Source organism: Tachysurus vachellii, chromosome 14 (genome assembly GCF_030014155.1).
Source record: "Tachysurus vachellii isolate PV-2020 chromosome 14, HZAU_Pvac_v1, whole genome shotgun sequence".
Classification (NCBI taxonomy): domain Eukaryota; kingdom Metazoa; phylum Chordata; class Actinopteri; order Siluriformes; family Bagridae; genus Tachysurus; species Tachysurus vachellii.
In genome coordinates this window covers 17,754,313-17,774,863 of record NC_083473.1, presented here as the reverse complement: position 1 = coordinate 17,774,863, position 20,551 = coordinate 17,754,313, and the positions used below count along the sequence as shown (strand labels likewise).

Sequence of the window (20,551 nt, the reverse complement as noted above, 5' to 3'; positions counted from 1 at the left end):
AAAAACTTTTTGACTATTTATCATATATTTAATAAGCCGCAGCGCCCAAAATGTATCAGTCCGCACCGCTGTCTCTATGGAACCGAGCAGGAATCAAGCGCGTCTCCCCTGGAGCTCTTAGTCGAGCCTGACACTTATCAACCAATCAAAAAAGAGACTACACAACAGCCAATCAGAAAATACCACTATTGTATCTGGGTAAGATTTAACGCAACAACCAATTTAAAAAAAAACATATCCATTAGAGAGGGTATTTTTGATGGTCGGTTTGAACAAAACGTCAACACGAAACAGCTTGTCTCTGGACGGGACATTGTCCTCAGTCATGACCCTAAAAATGGCTGGACTTGAGCCGAACTGTTTTAAATGGGAGCAACATTACAAATGATAAAGGAGTCCAAAAAGGCAACAAACACTTACAATAAACAACACCAGTCATAATCTCTCTCTCTCTCTCTCTCTCTCTCTCTCTCTCACACACACACACACACACACACACACACACACACACACACAAATTAATAAATGGAAATTAAACAAATACTTTATGGTTGGAGATGTCACGCTTGCCTGTCTTCAAAACTTGAGAGTCCTGTGCATATTATACAAAGGGTCTATCTTTGATTTAGCGATTAACATGCTAATCAATTCATAATGCTACACCTACCACTTTAAGATAGCAGCACAAAGCAGTGGAGGTCTGAATGACCGTGTCTACTCTATCTATTGAAGATTTAATCAAACTCTGGTAAGATGGTGACTTTCTATTCAAACGTACTCATTATTCAACCCATTAACCCATGGGATTAAATCCATCATGTTGTCTAGTCATATGTTACACATATGCAAGCAATATTACGGAGACTTTTAGCACGGTTTGTGTATACTGTAGATATGTATGGATCTGTGATATTTAAAAAAAAAATATTTTGCTAGAGGAACCTATTATGTCAACCGTTTACAAATGACAAGCTAACATAAAACGAATAGTAAAAATGCATTAGATTATTAGTGAGTGAATCTGTGCTTCAGAAACATCTTTTTACCTCCCAGAAGACAAAGTGCAGTAATTAATAGCAGGGTGCTGAAGATGTCTGCAGTTCAAAAATTCACCCAGTCACTGAGACCAAAGCTGTACAGGAATAATACATCATTTATTTTGTGAAAAGCAGAACAACACATTGAAGTGTAGTTTAATCATCCATTCGTTCCTGTTCGGGATCTCTTTGTTTTTGTCACGCAGCGTAACGCAAGCAGACAGTACACCGAGAAATTAAGATCACAGTCTAACTGTCATCATCGTACCTCTTCGAGAAGGAACGTTAAAACAACACCGAGACTCTAACATGGGGTATGAGCAGCATACACAAACACGGGCTGTGTACAAAACTTCAGTGAGCTTTTTATGAGGAGATTTATTTATTTTTTTTTGTGTCCTGGAAGTTTTTAGAAGAATTTAAAGCCCAGACTAAAACTCTACAAACACACAGGAGGAGCTGAGATACTGTCTAAGATAAATAATCTCAAATGGTAAGTCATATTTTGTATTCTTTTTTTAAACACCTAGCTAAAAAATGTAGACGCAAATTGATCTTTGTTAAATCTGTATTATTTTACTTATTATTACTATTTTAACATGGATTGTTTTAAAACAATGAATTTTATATAGGAAGAGAATAATAATTGTCATGAATAGGAGGTGAGAAGTTTTAATTTTTTCGTTAAGCAAAATAACCAAAAACCATGAAAATAAGAATTAGATTGAGAACACAACGCTACACAAACATAACACAAGGTGGACAATCTACCCGATTGAACCACACGAACCATTTTGGAGCCATCATGACGATTTGTAAACATTTTTAAAGTCTTGAAAGATGGAAATTATAATAATCCATCGTCTTGAGTACTCGAGAGTTGAAACGAAGATCGTTGTGTCTTTGAGATTATTCACATTTTTCCGGCAGCTTTAGATTCTAAGTTTATAGGTGCCCTTCCACACAAAACGGTTTTTACTTGGATTTTTTTATATGTATTAGGTCCATATGTGTTTGTGTTGTGTCGTGAATGTGAAAACGAACTGCTACCTCCCCGGTCAGTTCTAGCCACTTAATAAGGAGATAAGGGGAGAAATCAGGTCAGTTGGAAAAGCTGGTCACTCTGATGTCAGAGTGACTGAGCTCATTACTATTCATGAGCTATAACACTTGAGACCGCGCCCCCAGAATTCGTGTAGCTCAGTGAGTTTCCTATACAGCAAGGATGACTGAACGTCAACGGGCTTGTGAAGAAGCCATTCTGCCGAAATTCAAGGTGATTGTAAACAAATTACCTCTAGCCTAGGCTACTTATTGCGCTGGGTGAATGAATAGTCATGCTCTCATATCCTAGCGGTTAGCCAATCAGAGCCAAGCAGCATAGCTCATTTGAATATTCATGAGAACTGGCGCAAATCGAGCTGAGTCTTCCTGCAGGCTTTCTATAACACACTAGAATGGCTTGAAACAAGGTAACCAAGGCATTTTTTCCACAAAAAAATGTTAGAGTCCATGGTAAACTTCAGACATTACCACAAAAGCAATGAAATACGTGTGGCAGGGCATCTTTAAGCAATGTGAAGTGTTTTATTGTGTAATCACCAACTATAAGGTTTGGAGATTCAGTCATTTTCTGTGAAGCAAAGATTTTATTTCTGCTTTCGTCCTTTCTTTCTTTTTTGTGCATTACAGAGAACAGACAAATAGATAACCCAACAGCCCCAATCTCACACTCTTCTACTTGCCCAAGCAAGGGCGGGATAACCTAAATCTGGGCAGCTAGCCAAAGTAGACAACTATGCGGTCCCGGGGGTCTACTACCGCAGACTCACCCTTCACCTCAAGTTCACGAGACACAAAGATTTCATTACAGCTGAATCAGGTATCAGACAGGAGTTAATTACCAAAATAGACTTTATTTCAAATAGCACATAAAATCATTTCAGATGCAGAAAACAAAAAACGGGATCACAACCGGTACCTCTTCAGAATTGGATACCGGCGACTATAAGCCAGAGGACATCAAATGTATGTGCACCCCAACACCACATCACGTACTGTACAACACACCACTGTGAACACTGAAGCTGCCAGAAGCACCACCACCAACACACAGAAAGGCACACTCTTGCTGTAGATGGCCACAAGAATTCTGAAGGGAAAGAAGAATTTGGGTTTCAGACAAGCGCACACACTGTTCACTCTCTCAAAAATAAAAAATATCACGTTAATCAGCACAACATGTGCCATTAACAAAAGAAATCAATACAAAACACCCAAACCAGTCATGTGCAGTTGCTTAAATAATGCACCTTAAATAAGCTTAAATAAACCAAAGACAAATCAAATCAAAATATCAAATAAAACAGGAAAAAAGACTAACAAATTAAATTGGGTTCATTCTTCATACAAATGAAATAAACCAGAAAGAAAATGAAAAAAAAGGAAAACAACCAAAAAAGATTAAAAAGACACAAGATGGTGACGACTCAGTGGCTAAATACGTTGATATGAATCATTCCCAGCTTAAATTTGACATTTTACCTTTAGCTTTTCGAATTGTAGAAATTTAGAGCACCGGGCATTATTATTGGTCAATCCAGCTCCCCGATCATGCGGACTAGAAAAGAAAGATTTAGAAGAGCAACGCAGCATTGTGTACGGCGGAATTCAACAGCCTGGCCTAGTCGGACAACCCCACAGCGTGGCTCACCGTGTGCTGATCAGTCACTAGAGGGAAAATAACAATTCTTCATCCCCAGAGGGGACAAATCGCAAACTTCAAAGATGGTCGTACAAAACCCAAAGCCTGAAACCTGTCTCTTAGCTACACACTATCTACAGTAGGTAAGCACAAAACACAGCAGATTAAAAGTTGCTAACTAAGCTATTAAAACACACGTATTAAAAATGACATACCTTATAGCTAGCATTTTGCGCTAATCAACGAATTCGATGGCATGCAACATACGTGAATGGCTGTCACTAAAAAAGTATCCCACTAGGCTCCTCAGTCCACACTAGAAATCAAGCGCACTTAATTAAACCTGCATAACCAAATCTATCATACAATCAAAGCAAGCAGCTCTTATCTTGTGGGCATTCACACAGCGCACCGGAAATGAGGCAATGCTAGGTGAGGTGTTCCCCTATGATGTCACTGACACCATTTTTTATACCCCCAAAACAAAAGCCTCGGTCGAATCACTTCTAAATTAGAGACAGTACTGCTACAATCACACGATTTGAAATAAGCACAATTGACCCTTAGGCCAATGAGTCACATGTATTCAGTTTGATACAGTGCTGTATTTCTTTTTTTTGGATCATTGTCACCTTATGTGTTTTATGCTATACAATGGATTAATCATGATATTTAAAAGAAAAAAAAGGGAAAAAAAACAAGAATATTAATAATATTCAAATCTGAGGTGTTTTACAGCTCAACAACTCATCCAGATCACCCATGTCTTAAAGCCAGAGCTAAATTTGTGTGTAAAAGTTGTTCAGAAGTGACTGGCACATCCTTAGCCACAAGGCAGCAGTGACTCTCTCCACTCCACTGTACTTTCTGCGGCTAAAGCGGTAGTGCTGTGATAACCCCATGGTGCAGCTGAACTAAAGTGGTTGCCAAGTTCTTAAAAAAAAAAAAATGCTATGCAGTCAGAAGAGCTGAGACTTTGGCACATATCCTGTACACCTGAGCTCAGTGGCACAGCTGCTAATTACTGCAGGGTGCCACATGGCTGCATAGAGTCCTCTTATCCCTCTCCCACTTTTAATCAGCAATCAAACCCTCCAAATGCCTCTCCTCTTCATCAGGTACTTTCAGCTGTTCGGACCAATTTGCTGGATGTGGACATTATCTCTGATTGCAGCAGAAGTACGTGTTTGCTATATTTGTTCCTTTCATGTTGAACTGGCACAGAAGGCTGATAGATATGTGGTCAGTCTGAGCAGCTGGGAATTTTTTTCTCCATCTCCTCAGCTTTTATTTTGTCGTCCTTGCCCCCTCGCAGACACCTCAATTACGCGGCCATCTTACCGACGGCTTGCCAAGTCAAACGGTGGTGTTACATTCTGCACTGATAGAGCTGATCTCAGCATTCTGGACTGAAATGATGCCCCTCCAAGTATTTTACGACCTGCGGTGCAGTATTCGGCAGGGTCATTCAGCCCAGAGGCTATCCGGCTCATTCAGGGGGCCGCAGACTTCATTTTTTAGCCTGCAGTCCCTGCTTCATGCCAACAAGGAGAGATTACATTCAATTCAATCATCCTTTAGCCCAGCGGTTGTCCATTTTTACAATCTGTTATCATATCTCCTCTCTCCCGTCTGCCTGGGATGAGATGGACTGAGGAGCGGTTCTCAGATCCGCGCTGTGACTCTTGCAGTAACGTTATATATGACCAGGAGTGGAGACAGATGTCTGAAAGATCACTCCCTAGGTTAGATCTGATTTGTGTGAGGTTTTTGGTGTCACTTTTTTCAATTCCTGAGGAGCTACTGTAATGTCTAGCTGTAAAAATTCAAGGCAACGACTTGCTTTATTATCTTGAAGATCTTTAATGATACCAAGATTATAATAAGTCTGAATTGGCCTGATTTATTACTGGGCAGAAAAAAAAATGACATCAAGTGAAAATATCAAGAATAGGTATAAGATTGCATTAAAGCAAATATGTCTAAACCTGGGGCACGGTGGCTTAGTGGTCAGCATGTTTGCCTCACACCTCCAGGGTTGGGGTTCGATACCCGCGTCCGCCTTGTGTGTGTGGAGTTTGCATGTTCTCCCCGTGCCTCCGGGGCTTCCTCCGGGTACTCCGGGTTCCTCCCCCAGTCCAAAGACATGCATGGTAGGTTGATTGGCATCTCTGGAAAATTGTCCGTAGTGTGTGATTGCGTGAGTGAATGAGAGTGTGTGTGTGCCCTGTGATGGGTTGGCACTCCGTCCAGGGTGTATCCTGCCTTGATGCCCGATGACGCCTGAGATAGGCACAGGCTCCCCGTGACCCGAGGTAGTTCGGATAAGCGGTAGAAAATGAATGAATGAAAGTGAGTATCTAAACCTGTCTCTTAATATTTAAAAAATCTTTTTTTATTATTTATTTATTTTTTTAAATAGTTTATTGGTGAAAACTTTGTACATTTTAAGCATGTATTTGTTAAATAAATATATATATAAATAGCCAGCCAATAGTGCAAGAAAATTTAGATGTTTTCACTTGCTATGGTTTTTAATTTTGTCTATTTTATTTTAAATGCACAACATTAAGGTTCTCCGGTCAGTTGCCTCCACACACTGTAAAATTGACATTTTAAGTTTGACATTAACAATAAGAAATAACTTAATTTTTCTTAGCTACTTTATATACAGGTCTTGAGATCAAGAACTGCTTTAAATCCGCTTTTACACAGATGAGGTAGTGAAATAAGATTAGATTCATCTTAATTAATTGTAATAAATAGCTAGTGTGTGTGTGTGTGTGTGTGTGTGTGTGTGTGAGAGAGAGAGAGAGAGAGAGAGAGAGAGAATTACCTCATCTCTTCTAATAATGGAGCTGTGAGTGAGACACAAAGATAAAGTAGTGCAATAAGATAACATTAGGAAATGTTTACAATAGCTCTCATTCTTTATAAATACCCTTTTTTTTCTCCATAAATCTATTCAGAAGCTCAAGCCCAAGATTATTTTCATTATTTTGCCCAGACTGAGAAAGAACTCTAGAGAGAGAAGCATCTTAATGCATCTCATGCTATACAATATGCTCTGTTATACCTTCTCATTGTCCTTTTACTCACTTCCTGCCTTGAGCCACCTTAATCATCAACATTTGAAATGCTCTGGCTAAGAGTGTCACCGGTGTTTTGTTCATTTTTTGGCAGGTCTCCACCATGTTTGTCTCCCTGAGGCTGCACTGCTTATCAGCGCACACAGCTGTAATGAGTAACTCCAGTGTGGTCGAATGAGGGAGTGCGGCTGCATGTTCACTGAGTTAAACCGCCCTGCTGTTCATCTCTCATTCATGTTATTCCTCGTACTGTTTGTGTTGGAAAGATTTTATGCACATAAGTAATTGTGGTTGTTAAGGGCCTTGCTCAGGGGCCCACTTGTGCCGGCAGCTTAGTAGACTTGATATTCAAACTGCAACCTGTCAGGAATGGCTGGGATTATTCCCTGCCTGGACACTAGGGGGACATTCTGACAGGCCATTTTTTGTGTTCAGGTGTGTTAGCCTGGGGGCACGGTGACTTAGAGGTTAGCACGTTCGCCTCACACCTCCAGGGTTGGGGGTTCGATTCCCGCCTCCGCCTTGTGTGTGTGGAGTTTGCATGTTCTCCCGGTGCCTCGGGGGTTTCCTCCGGGTACTCCGGGTTCCTCCCCCGGTCCAAAGACATGCATGGTAGGTTGATTGGCATCTCTGGAAAATTGTCCGTAGTGTGTGATTGCGTGAGTGAATGAGAGTGTGTGTGTGTGAGCCCTGCGATGGGTTGGCACTCCGTCCAGGGTGTATCCTGCCTTGATGCCCGATGACGCCTGAGGCTCCCCGTGACCCGAGGTAGTTCAGATAAGCGGTAGAAAATGAGTGAGTGAGTGAGTGTGTTAGCCCTGCCCTTATGTCTCTATTATTGTCCTCCCTATTTATACCGGTTGTCTTGTGTGTTGTTTTCTTAGTTTTTGTGTTTGTGTCTTTGGTTTGCTATTATGTCTCCTTTGTCTTCCCCAGTGTTTTCCCCATGTGTTTTTCTTCATAAACCTTCTTTTTAGGTAATCCCTGCATTTGAGTCTGATTTTATCACAAAGACACCCCATTTCCTGACACAACCTTGTGATCAGTAACCCAACACCTTAAACATACCATGTTTTTGCGATCACTTTGGACAGATGAGCCCTGCACGAGTTCATGAGTCTTACATCTATTATTAATCAGGCAGCAGAGACAGGCAGCAAAACAAAAGCCTGTCCTCTGGGTGCCATGCTCGGTTGACACACACCTTAAAGAGAGACGTCCAGCTCCCATGTCGGTCTGTGTGCTCGCTTTGAGGACTGCTTCAAGTGACAGCAGAGAAGCCTTGTCTAAGCACTTTGATCACTCAAAAGTCTGAAACCATTTGCAGAGACTGAACTCATGGTACTGTATGTTTTAGCTGTCAGGAGAAAGAACCATCCGATCATGAAGAGGAGTACACTCTGTCTCCCAAGCATGGGTAAGTCATGAGCTACGAGGCTGTATATCTGCAGAGATACATTTGAAACCAAATATCAATATATAAATAGCTCTGCTCCATGCTATGGTAATCCTAAAGCCATATTCTCTATCTCTCTCGATCTCTCAGATTCTTCAGGATTACCATAGAATAGAGAGATCATTTTCTGTTGATGTGTGCACGATCTGCTACATTTTCCAGCCTGCAGTGTGTGCCATCAGCTGAAAAATACAATAAGATCATGTAATACAGGCAGCTCATCAGTCACCAAATATGTGTGAGTATGTGCACTGAGGAAGGAAAAAAAAAACGCAGCCATTGCGTACACATTTTGTTAATGTACAATTTTGTTTCTTCTCTGATTTTTGAGAAATGCTTCAGAAAACTAAACAAAAAACAAAACAAACGTGTAGCCAATGAGCAGAAAGGGGCGGGTCTTGTCAATATGCGGCGGAGAGAGTGTTCAGTGCGCATGTGTGACATTAGCAGAAAGCAGTTTTAACATTGACATGGAGGATAAAAAACAAAGAAAGAAAGCGAAGAAAGGCTTACGATAAGGCAAGAAGTAGGACGTGTTAATATAGGATCAGCTTTCCAGCGCTGGAGAGAACTGAAGGAGCAGGAAGTTGGCGCATATTCACAGATTGGAGTTTCCTGAGTCAATAACTCCTGAGCTAAACGCTGTTACTACACAAATAACACCTCTTTTCTATCGTAGTAATGTAGAGACGCAGCTACAACCAACGTTTTGTGTAGTAACAGCGTTTAGCTCAGGAGTTATTGACTCGGGAAACTCTAATGTGTGAATATGCGCCAACTTTACTTAAGACGCCGAGGCGCTTTTTTCCTTCTTGATAGGTGAGTAACGTTGGTTTTGCTTTGTTACATAGAACGTTACGTATGCCGTCCTTTGCATGATTATGCTTGTGTGTGATTTTTGCTTGTTTGTTTATCTGCAATCGTATTGTTCTTCCCTTCAGCTATGATAAAGATACATTTCTTTCCATTAGTTGACTGGGTTGCGTACGTACTGTATGTGTGGGCGGAGCTATCAATACAGGGGCGGGACCCATTTGGTTTAGGGGCGTGTTTGTTTTGATGTCAACAATGGCTTTCAAAAATCGGAGACCCTACCTTTAATGTCTACATTACATTTGTTGAAACTGAACGACCTTTAATTGTGCAAGTTGTGCAGTCCATTGGAGATTCTTTATATTATCAATACTTCATATTTAATAATGTTGATTGATCATTCTGTAAAATCCTTAAGAATTTTCCTTCGGCTGCTTCCTGTTTGGGGTCGCCAGAGCGGATCACGTGGTCCGAATATTAGATTTGGCACAGGCTTTATGCCCTTCCTGATGCAACCCTCCCATTTTTATCTGGGCTCGGGACTGGCACTGAGCGTTAACTCTTCAGTGGCTGTGTTAGCGCCCTGCCCATGAGGGCACCGGATCCTGCCGCTGGACCACCTGGAGGCCATTCTGTAAAATCCATAAGAAGTTCTGGGAAATGCTAATTGTAGATATTAAATAAATTCGTGACACCTTGATTGAAGTATCAGCAGAATCATGTGCTGCATTTGAATCCGTCACTGAAACTGAACAAAAATAAAGAAAGATAGAAAAATGGATTGACATTTAATATTTTAATTATACTCCTCCAGCTGGATACTGTGTCTGTCTGCTTCATCACATAATTAACTCGACAGTTTATTTACTATCAGATTACAGAATATTGTGTTGCTGAACTCTTCTGCATGTACTGAACTTTATAATATCCATGAAACTGAAAATCTGAGAGAAATGAAATGATGCCATGAAAGTTGTATTGATATGGCAACGAAAAAGGTCCTGCAAATTTTTCAAGCAAACAAATATGCAGAAGATCTCTACAAAAGGTAAGAAAGGTTAATATCTGACCTCAGTGTGGCTTTCAGAGTACAAGGGTTTAATAATTAATGCCCTTTCACTGAGACATTCTGATACTCGCTGCAGCAGAATATTAAAGAGCAACACTGCTTCCCAAACCTGCGAGCCATTCTGAGCCTGCAGTGACTTATGTGTGTTTGTCTCATCTGTTTATTTTTGCCTGTTCTTTACTCGATTTGTAGGCAGATGGTAGGAAGTGTCTGCGGCAGGTGAAAGATAGAGGAAACGAGAAGGTGAGAGATCCCGCCACTGAGCCTGATTTGCATATTTGTTCACTATTTATAGCATGTGAAAATCTCGATTTAGTACTCAGGTTCTGTAACTCTCAGCTAAATACAGTACCTTAATCATAATTCATTTCTTATAATACAACTAAAGGACCAAGCATCAAACTCTCTCATTAACCCTTTTTCCCAGTACGCCAGCGTTCCAGCATGCATGCGGAATGGAAGTGAACTGGGAACTTTTTAAAAGTAATGAATGATGTTCTGTCTGTGAGTCTGATCTAAAACGAGTCAAGACTCATGTTGTCTTTCAGTGTGGGACGTGTTTGTCCCTCTGTTTAGAATCTTAGTGAATTTTAGTGGATGTAGATAAATTTGAGCTGAATCACAGAGCAGAAAAGGGGTTTGATATCACCATTTACTCTGAAGACACAAACATCTACTGTTTTTTGTTTATCTGGAACTTTGAATAGATCACTCCAAGTATTCTAGAGAAAAACAGATATACTGATAAAACACTACAAATTCGTCCTGTGTGTCTTTCATATGACCTTCATATTAACGCCACTGTGGAGTGAGACGTGACAAAGACATTCACTGATCTACATGGACACAACCAACCAGAGTTAAGAATGTTTGTGATCAGTGGTACATAGGAATCTCTCTCACTCATTTTCTACCGCTTATCCGAACTACCTCGGGTCACTGGGAGCCTGTGCCTATCTCAGGCGTCATCGGGCATCAAGGCAGGATACACCCTGGACGGAGTGCCAACCCATCGCAGGGCACACACACTCACTCACTCTCATTCACTCACGCAATCACACACTATGGACAATTTTCCAGAGATGCCAATCACATAGGAATCTACTTCATGTAATTAGAATGGAATAGACTTACTTCAGAGTTGTATATTTGATATAGGGATATGGGATACGGTTAAGGTGCTGAACTACCATTCGGAAAGTTGTGAGATCGATTCGCACGTCCACCTGGCTGCCACTGCTGGGCCCCTGAGCAATGCCCTTAACACTCAATTGCTCAGTTGTATATAAATGGGATAAAAATGTAAGTTGCACTGGATAAGGCTGTCTGCTAAATACTGGAAATTAAATATTTAAGAACTGGTGACAGACTCTCCCGCCTCCTTGGGGTTTCCTCCAGGTACTCCGGTTTCCTCCCCTGGTCCAAAGACATGCATGGTAGGTTGATTGGCATCTCTGGAAAATTGTCCGTAGTGTGTGATTGCGTGAGTGAATGAGAGTGTGTGTGTGCCCTGCGATGGGTTGGCACTCTGTCCAGGGTGTATCCTAGCTTGATGCTCGATGATGCCTGAGATAGGCACAGGCTCCCCGTGACCCGAGGTAGTTCGGATAAGCGGTAGAAAATGAGTGAGAGTGGTGACAGACTCCAGTCCTGGGGGGCAACAACCTGTAAAATTTAGCATCTCTGCTTCATTTCAAAATCTGATTAGCACTTTTCAGCTACTGTAATTGCAAAGATGTTTCTAGGCTAAACAAGGAATCAACCCATGTACAAAGCTATCATGGTTCAGAACATCGTGCAGGGTTTATGGAGTTGGGCAGGTCGCTCACAAACTCCACTGCTAAGTTGGACTAATTGGGGTGTGGGCAACGGCTGGAGAGAAGGCCACCAGAAGTTGTTTTGGACAAGTGTAGTGGTTTGATGAATCTATGGGTTACCTGAGCTGGGGCTGTCATGGATCCACTGGATGGCTCTTTGGCGCAGTCACTGAGGAGCATACTGTTTTATGGGAGGACACAATGGTGATGGAGACTCTGTTTGTTGAGCAGGCTGGATCTCCTCCGTTATTTCTCATCGGACAAGAGCAAGGATGGCTGACCGGAGAAGTATTTGTTCAGAGTAGGATGGAACATTACAGGGGTCGTGACGTATGGACAGAGCATGTTGATGCTTTTGATGTATGTTGTGTCTTGTGATGTAAGTTTTCCAAATGATCTATAAAAACTTGTAATGGGTGTCATGCCCCTTGAGCCAATGTCTCCATTCTTCCAACATGGCCTCAACTGACAGCAGTACTTTATTGCCCACATCTTCATTACCTCCACGGGTGTCAATTTACGTTAAACATCCGCACAATGGAAGAGTTTACCTGGAGTGCCATGACCTTGTGATAGCATCACCCCTATGTCACAATTTAAGGCTTTAAGATCTACAACGAAGGACCAGTCGGGATCGGGGTGTCTTGAGATAAGGGTGGTGTGGTGGTTAATCACTCAAGGTCCTCAAAGGCTCTTGTGCTGTCTCGTTCCATAAGAGTTTTCTAGGTCTCCCCTTTAGTAGTGAGGTCAGATTGGTGGCAATTGTGCTATAGCTCCAAAAGAAATTCATAAACCCCAGGAAAAATTGCAGCTCCATGATAGTGGAATTTTGAATTGCTGATTTAATAAAATAACGCCAAAGTTTGCGTTACTGCAACAGGCTCCGCTGTAAAAAACTAAAATGAACAATAGTTGTGCAGATGCTTATAATATTCCTTAAAAATAAAAATTCAGGCTTTGATCTAAGTGTTTCCGATTAAAATGTGGTCTCTTTCAATGTTGCTTAGGTCTGTAGTTACATCTGAGGTTTAAAATCCTGACTTGTGGCTTACATCCTGCTCAGAATGTTAGAATCTCTGTGTGCATGTGTGCTATGTACAGATAAGCAGAACCGATTTTTTACAATTACTTTTGTGCAAGAATCCAGAATAAATAAATTCATATTTTCCAAAAAAAATAAATACATATTTAAATAAATAAACTGTGTTTTGGTTAAATATTTTTCTTGTAAAGTACAGACCATGAAACATGCTGGCGTTTACTAACGCGAATCACGCTGAGTCACTGTTTGTTTACCATGTCAGCAGACTATAACCCTCTACAGATACGTCCTTCTGCAGAGGCTTTCGATTCATGTGTTTAAGATGTAATCTGTAGAAGGCTGCACTGTGTTAATTACACGATTTGCATATGGTGATTAAGACAGCAGTCACACAGGAGATGTCCTCGGGAGCAGGCCGATGGGACTGAGCTTCCCACCCTGCATTTCTTTTAAACTAGAAAGTACATTAAAATAGTGAGTTTTAACAATAGATTGGAATTTCAGACACAAACTCTCTCTCTATATATATATATATATACACACACATGTATATATGTATATACACGTATATACATACACGTATATATGTATATACACACACACACATGTATATATGTATATACACGTATATATATATATATATATATATATATATATATATATATATATATATATATACACATATATATATATACACACACACATATATATATATCACGCTATATATATATATGTGATATATATATATACACACACACACACACACATCAGGTGTGATGACAGGGAGGAGCAGACGAAGGCGGGGCAGACACGTGACGAGAAACATAAACAGATGCACATGGCCAGAGTCCGGGCAGAGTCCTTACAGAGCCCCCCCCAAGGCGCGGCTCCCGACGCGCCAATCCGTCCAGGCAGTCCCGACGGGCCCGGGAGGGGGGAGCAAGGCACACGGCGAGGCAGGTGGGGGAAGCAAGGCACACGGCGAGGCAGGTGGGGGAAGCAAGGCACACGGCGAGGCAGGTGGGGGAAGCAAGGCACACGGCGAGGCAGGTGGGGGAAGCAAGGCACACGGCGAGGCAGGTGGGGGGAGCAAGGCACACGGCGGCGCAGCCAGAGAGGACCGAGCGACGTCCACAGCCGAGCTGAAGGGCCGAGCGACGTCCACAGCCGAGCTGAGGGGCCGAGCGACGTCCACAGCCGAGCTGAAGGGCCGAGCGACGTCCACAGCCGAGCTGAGGGGCCGAGCGACGTCCACAGCCGAGCTGAAGGGCCGAGCGACGTCCACAGCCGAGCTGAAGGGCCGAGCGACGTCCACAGCCGAGCTGAAGGGCCGAGCGACGTCCACAGCCGAGCTGAAGGGCCGAGCACAACCCCAGACGCACCCCGGCCAGATCCACCCCCAAAGTCCAGGAAAGGGAGGGCGGGAGGGAAAACAAAACACGAAAAAAGTACTCCCAGTCAGCCGGTCCAAGTAGCTGCTATCCCGCTGGGTCCTCATGTGGCGGCATCTTCTGTAACGCCGGAAAACAGAGTAAGCAACGAAGCAATGCGGCACAGTTAAATACAAGAAGACAATGACACAATAAGGATCAGGTGTGATGACAGGGAGGAGCAGACGAAGGCGGGGCAGACACGTGACGAGAAACATAAACAGATGCACGTGGCCAGAGTCCGGGCAGAGTCCTTATATATATATACACGTGTGTATGTATATATATATATATATATATATACATATACATATATATCGTCGTTGTCAGGCGGAATCCTTGTATCTCTTCCTCGGAATCCCCGGTCTTTTACTGCAGACTAAATAAAGAGCTCAGAATGATGTGATCTCAGGTAGTGTGTAATCCCATAGAGAATGAGGAGGAGCTTCTTCCCCAGCGCCGTTCGGGCCCTCAACCAGGAGAACACCTAAAGCCTTAACTTACCTGGTCTCATAACACAATGCCTACTTCCTTGTTCAAACACACTTTGGAAACACACATTTTAGCCATTTAGATTTTGACTCGTTTTATAATACAGACAATTGTAAAACACATTTTAATGTATGTAAGGAATAAACTTTGAATGCAAATTTGCAATAAAATAGTAATATAGGAATATTTCAATGTGGTCTTTCCTGAAAACTGCTGTGAGCCTGGAGAACCTCCTAAGAAAAGAAAAAAGAAAAATTAGACCTTTCAGTGGTACGTTTAGTGTATAGTGTATAAAACCAATTCAACAAAATATTGCTTTTTATCTTTAAATGGCTGCAGTTATTAAAAAAAAAAAAAAGAAATAATCCCACTTGAATTCAAGTCAAACTGTTTTTTTTGCAAAGCAGGGATTTGAGCCACGGTTTGCAATACATGTAAACAAACAGCTACCTGCTCATCACACAGAGAGAGAACACGGTTATATAATAGTTAACCGTCATCCCACTTACTCCTTTGCAAAATCTCTCCTCCTGATAAACTGCACTAAAGCATAAACCATGCTCCTCTGCTAAACAGGCTTTAAAACCTGTGTTCATTTTGGCTCTAGTTTTTTTTTTTTTTACACCTTCCCGTAAACATGTTGGCAGGTGTATTGGCTAGACTAAACTGTGTGTGTTTGAGTGTGAGTAGAGGCCTGCTGTATTAATTCAAAAATACAATTTTGCCTACATTTCAAGTCATTTCAAGTGTCAGTCATGACAATTTATAAATGAAATGTAGATGAAACCTAAATGTTTACATTTTTAAAATGATATGTGGAGATTTGAATAAAACTTGCTATCTACAGTACAAGCTCTGTTTGTAGACTGGGGCTGAATAATCCATGCGAATATTTTGGCAACTTTTTTTTTTTTTTTTTTTGAGAAGCTTAGTTACTAGATATTTTATGCAAATCACTGCTTTAAAAAGGTTCAGTCATGTTTAGAAGCAAAATCATTGGGCATCTAAAATATTCAGTGCATTGTAAGTGGCTTTTCAAAGAAGTATGTTGTTTTTGAGTGTGTATGAGAGAGAGAGAGAGAGAGAGAGAGAGAGAGAGAGAGAGAGAGAGAGAGAGAGAGAGAGAGGTCTTTCCACCCTGAGGTCTTATTAGTACAGTGCAGTAATTGAAACCTGACCCATGAGCCTTGGCCTCCTCTTCCTCTGAATCACTCTGTCCACCACTGTCCTCTCAGTCAAGCTTAATTCCACTGACCGCTACACAAACTCTACCCTTCAAATTACAACCACAACACCGTCAGCATTTTGAGTCACTTTGATAGTCTAGTGAGACTCATGTAAATGTTATTATTCTGTGATCTATCAAACATCAGTGCAGGTTACTTAACAAGGTCACTTTCATCTTCAAGATAATTGTATGAAAAGAAAAGTGTTATTTAGACCTATAATGTCTTGGCTTATGATGTAGAACAAAAAAAATGGGTCTGTATGTAACCTCTGCCTTTAATCTCGAATGTGGTTTTAGATAATTCTTATTATTATTGATGTTGGTGGTGTTTATTTGATGCAGGTTGTGGTTGTGTTGGTGGTTATGGTGGTGGTTAGTTGGCCAGAGGTTGTGTTGGTTGTTATGGTGGTGGTTAGTTGGCCAGAGGTTGTGTTGGTGGTTATGGTGGTGGTTAGTTGGCCAGAGGTTGTGTTGGTGGTTATGGTGGTGATTAGTTGGCCGGAGGGATTGTTGGTGGTTATGGTGGTGGTTAGTTGGCCAGAGGTTGTGTTGGTATTGGTGGTGGTGTTTAGCTGGTGCAGGTTCTGTTGGTGGTGGTGTTCAGTTGGCCGAAGGTTGCGTTGGTTGTGGTGGTGTAAAGTTGGCCGGAGGTTGCGTTGGTTGTGGTGGTGTAAAGTTGGCCGGAGGTTGCGTTGGTTGTGGTGGTGTAAAGTTGGCCGGAGGTTGCGTTGGTATTGGTGGTGGTGTTTAGCTGGTGTAGGTTGTGTTGGTGGTGGTGTTCAGTTGGCCGGAGGTGGTGGTGGTGGTGGTGTTTAGTTGATGCAGGCTGTGTTGGTTGTGTCGGTCTTGTTATTTAGTTACAGTATAATGAAAATCTATGCAATAAAAATCTTATATCACAGCAATCAATGAAGAAAGAGTGCTGCACTGCAGCATCATCATTAGTAAACCATATAGATGAATTCTGTTAAACTAATCTTTATATCTCTATATTTACATTTACACATGAACAAAATGCAGATTTTCATTCTCAGAATACTTTTAGATCTGCTTTAGTTCTGCAGTTTTAGATTCAGTGCTGCACAACTCCATTTATCTGTTTAAGTTGCTTGCAGTTACTGAGGCTCTGGATTCTAGACCTCATTAATGATCTGCTCTGGTGTGTATTATAAACTCATTCCTGCTCTCTGAGGTGGTAATCGCACTGACTCTGGGGTTTACCCACACATGTGACTGACAATTCAGCTTTAAGACAGTTTCCGTGTAAGCAGCAGGAGGAAAATCCAGGAGGTTTTTTTTTGTTTTTTGAAACATGAATCTGTGATGAGTCATTGGTACTTAATGAGTAAGCCAACATTTAATAGCCACTATAAATAGATTTTAATGAACATGATGCATATTAATTAGTCCATCCGTTTTATTTGTGCTGTTTCAAATCCCGCTCCGAGTAATGTGATGTAAAGGCAGCGGAGACAACGATAATCTACGATAGAAACCAGAATCATACCCGTGACCATGACCACTAGCGCAGAACAAATGCTTGGTGCTGAAGATACAAAACCCTTCAATGTCCAATGTACAGTATGAAGTGAGTCCTTATCTAGTGTGGATGTGATCAGAGATCCTGTTGGTTGTTAACGGCCATGTTTGTAGGCCAATCTGTGTTCCTAATGCAGGTTTCCAGGGTTGACATGACACAATTATAATAAATATTTATTTTAATTAGAGAATAATACAGTCAGGGTTCGATTCCCGCCTCCACCTTGTGTGTCTGGAGTTTGCATGTTCTCCCCGTGCCTTGGGGGTTTCCTCCGGGTACTCCGGTTTCCTCCCCCGGTCAAAAGACATGCATGGTAGGTTGATTGGAATCTCTGGAAAATTGTCCCTAGTGTGTGATTGTGTGAGTGAATGAGAGTGTGTGTGCCCTGCGATGGGTTGGCACTCCGTCCAGGGTGTATCCTGCCTTGATGCCCGATGACGCCTGAGATAGGCACAGGCTCCCTGTGACCTGAGGTAGTTCGGATAAGCGGTAGATGATGAATGAATGAATGAATGAAAGAGAATAATACAGGACAGTTAAGGGTGGTGATTGTCATAACACACTGCTATAAAACTGCATGGTGGGAAGAGTCAATTATGTGAACAAGTTAGGTCCTGATCTCTCTCTCTCTCTCTCCCTCTCTCTCTCTCTCTCTCTCTGAGAAAAAGCATCCTCTGGCCTGCTGAAGTCTTTCCAAAGGACCTGAGACTCCCTCCATAAATGTTAAAAGTGTAAAGTGGTGGCTCAGTGTTTAAGGTGTTTGGGCTACTGATTAGATGTTTGTGCGTTTGAACCCCAGCTAAATGTCAGCTGCTTTGGACAAGGCCGTCTGGCACAGAGCGACCACTCTCCGCTGAACATCCATGGATCATCGGTAGAGATCGTTTTTTGGTGTTCATCTAGAGGAGAACCTCACCTGGTCACTCAACACCAGCTCCATTACCAAGAAAGCCCAGCAGTGTCTCTACTTCCTACGAAGGCTGAGAAAGGCACATCTCCCTCAATGTTGTATCTGTTCACTGTGTACTGCAACAGCTATATATGGTTAAAATGACAATAAAAACTTCTTGACTTGACTTAACAAATGGCATAAAAATAACGACCTCGTATCCATAGGTTTAAGTGTGTTAAGCATCAACATTGATTTTAATCTGTTTATTATTAGTCTTATATCATGTACAGAGTCTCCCCGCAAGTCCTTATGTATGACTTGTTACTACAGAAACAAATAATAATAAATAAATAAATAAATAAATAAATAAATAATCTTTTCATAAACTTTTGCGTTAGTCAGAACTAGAGCCCGAGACGTGCTGTTACACAGACACCTTCTGATCAGATTTGTGAATTCTTACAACTTATTAAAAGTAAAAAATATTCTAAATATCGTAATAAAACATTAACCATCACTGAACAAGGACACATTCAAGGAAGGTCTGGGATGATGTAAGAATAGCTCTGATGCAGTCTGTATTTATCTTCACACGGACTTCATTAAACCTTGACCTTCAGGTTCTGATTTTACCAACAGGGCTGTAATAGAAGTGGCTACAGGCTCATTCAAGCATTTAATTACTTATTTTCCCCTGGACATGAAAATAAAACCTTCTTTAAGCCTCTAGCATTGATAAATAAGTAGGTGAAGAGAGAAACCGTTCCATAGTCCAGCTGTTGTTCGTCTGAATTAGTAAGTTTCAACTTGATAGCCACAGTGTTTGGGTGTTTTTCTTTTGGACATATGAAGTACTGAAGCTATAAAATACTTCTGTAAGTCTAACTGCACCTATAAATGTAATGTATTGTGTGATGTAGCACACATAGTTCACACAGACACACACACACACAGAGAGACAGACACACACACACAGAGAGAGACACAGACACAGACAGATAGATACAGACAGTTTCCACCCTGAGGTCTTATTAGAGGTTTGAACAGTAGCCACGCATCTATTTATTCCCCGTTGTAATTTATTTTTTGTTATGTGTTGAGTTGTACTTTCAATAGGTTTTTTTTTATTATTTATTTATTGGTTCAATTTTGATTTTCAATGGAGATTTTGCCTTGGCTTCTGTCACACCTGTTTGAAAATGGTGGCTCAATTATATGAGATTTTTTCTTGGACTTTTCTAGAGTTTCTTTTCTGGAGTCTCCATTACTTTTTCTGCCAGTTAGCCACTGCACCGACCGTCTTACCACATATTGAATGTCTATATCGAATCATTAGTCCATAATTAAGATCAGGTTCCTGTCTCAAGTAATGAAATTACTGCTATTATTAGTGTTGTGTAATAACTATTACTGTGAGATAAAATATCTTTTCTATGTAACTGTTGTATCCATCCATCCATTAAATTTCTGTAGCGCTTATCCTACACAGGCTTGTGATGATCCTGAAGTATAGAATTTAAAGATGCCAATCAGCTTACAAGGCATGTCTGGATTTGGGGAGGAGAAAACTGGAGAACCTGGAGGTGAGATAACTGTCTCTGTAAAATGTATGGCAAGTAATAATTAAATATTCCTTCCTTAAGTCACTTGGATTTACGTGTGATTCTTGCGTTACTTGCCGTACATCTTGCACCTAAAAATTCAAATAACTTAAAAAAAGAAATATTTCTTTTTACTTCATTCAAAAAGTCCAATTAGACTTCTATCCCACATTATGTTTACTGAAACACTGCTAGAGTTAAAGATGATATGCACTGACCTTTGGGGCTCAGAATGTGTGTGTGTGTTTCTTTTTATACGCTCAGAGACACACAGCAGGCTTTTTGGAGAACACCGTCTTCACTCCTCTCTAATTACCAGGACCACTTAACCCCTCTTAGAG

At 41.3% G+C, this 20,551-nt stretch overlaps 1 long non-coding RNA gene across 1 annotated transcript; it reads left to right on the top strand.

Annotated features, from left to right (window-relative positions):
• The first annotated feature begins 1,494 nt into the window (after nucleotides 1-1,494).
• Nucleotides 1,495-20,543, top strand: LOC132856761 (uncharacterized). Its single transcript, XR_009649454.1, has 3 exons — nucleotides 1,495-1,530; nucleotides 20,099-20,192; nucleotides 20,475-20,543. It is a non-coding gene; the product is annotated as an uncharacterized LOC132856761 (long non-coding RNA).
• Nucleotides 20,544-20,551: the final 8 nt, after the last annotated feature.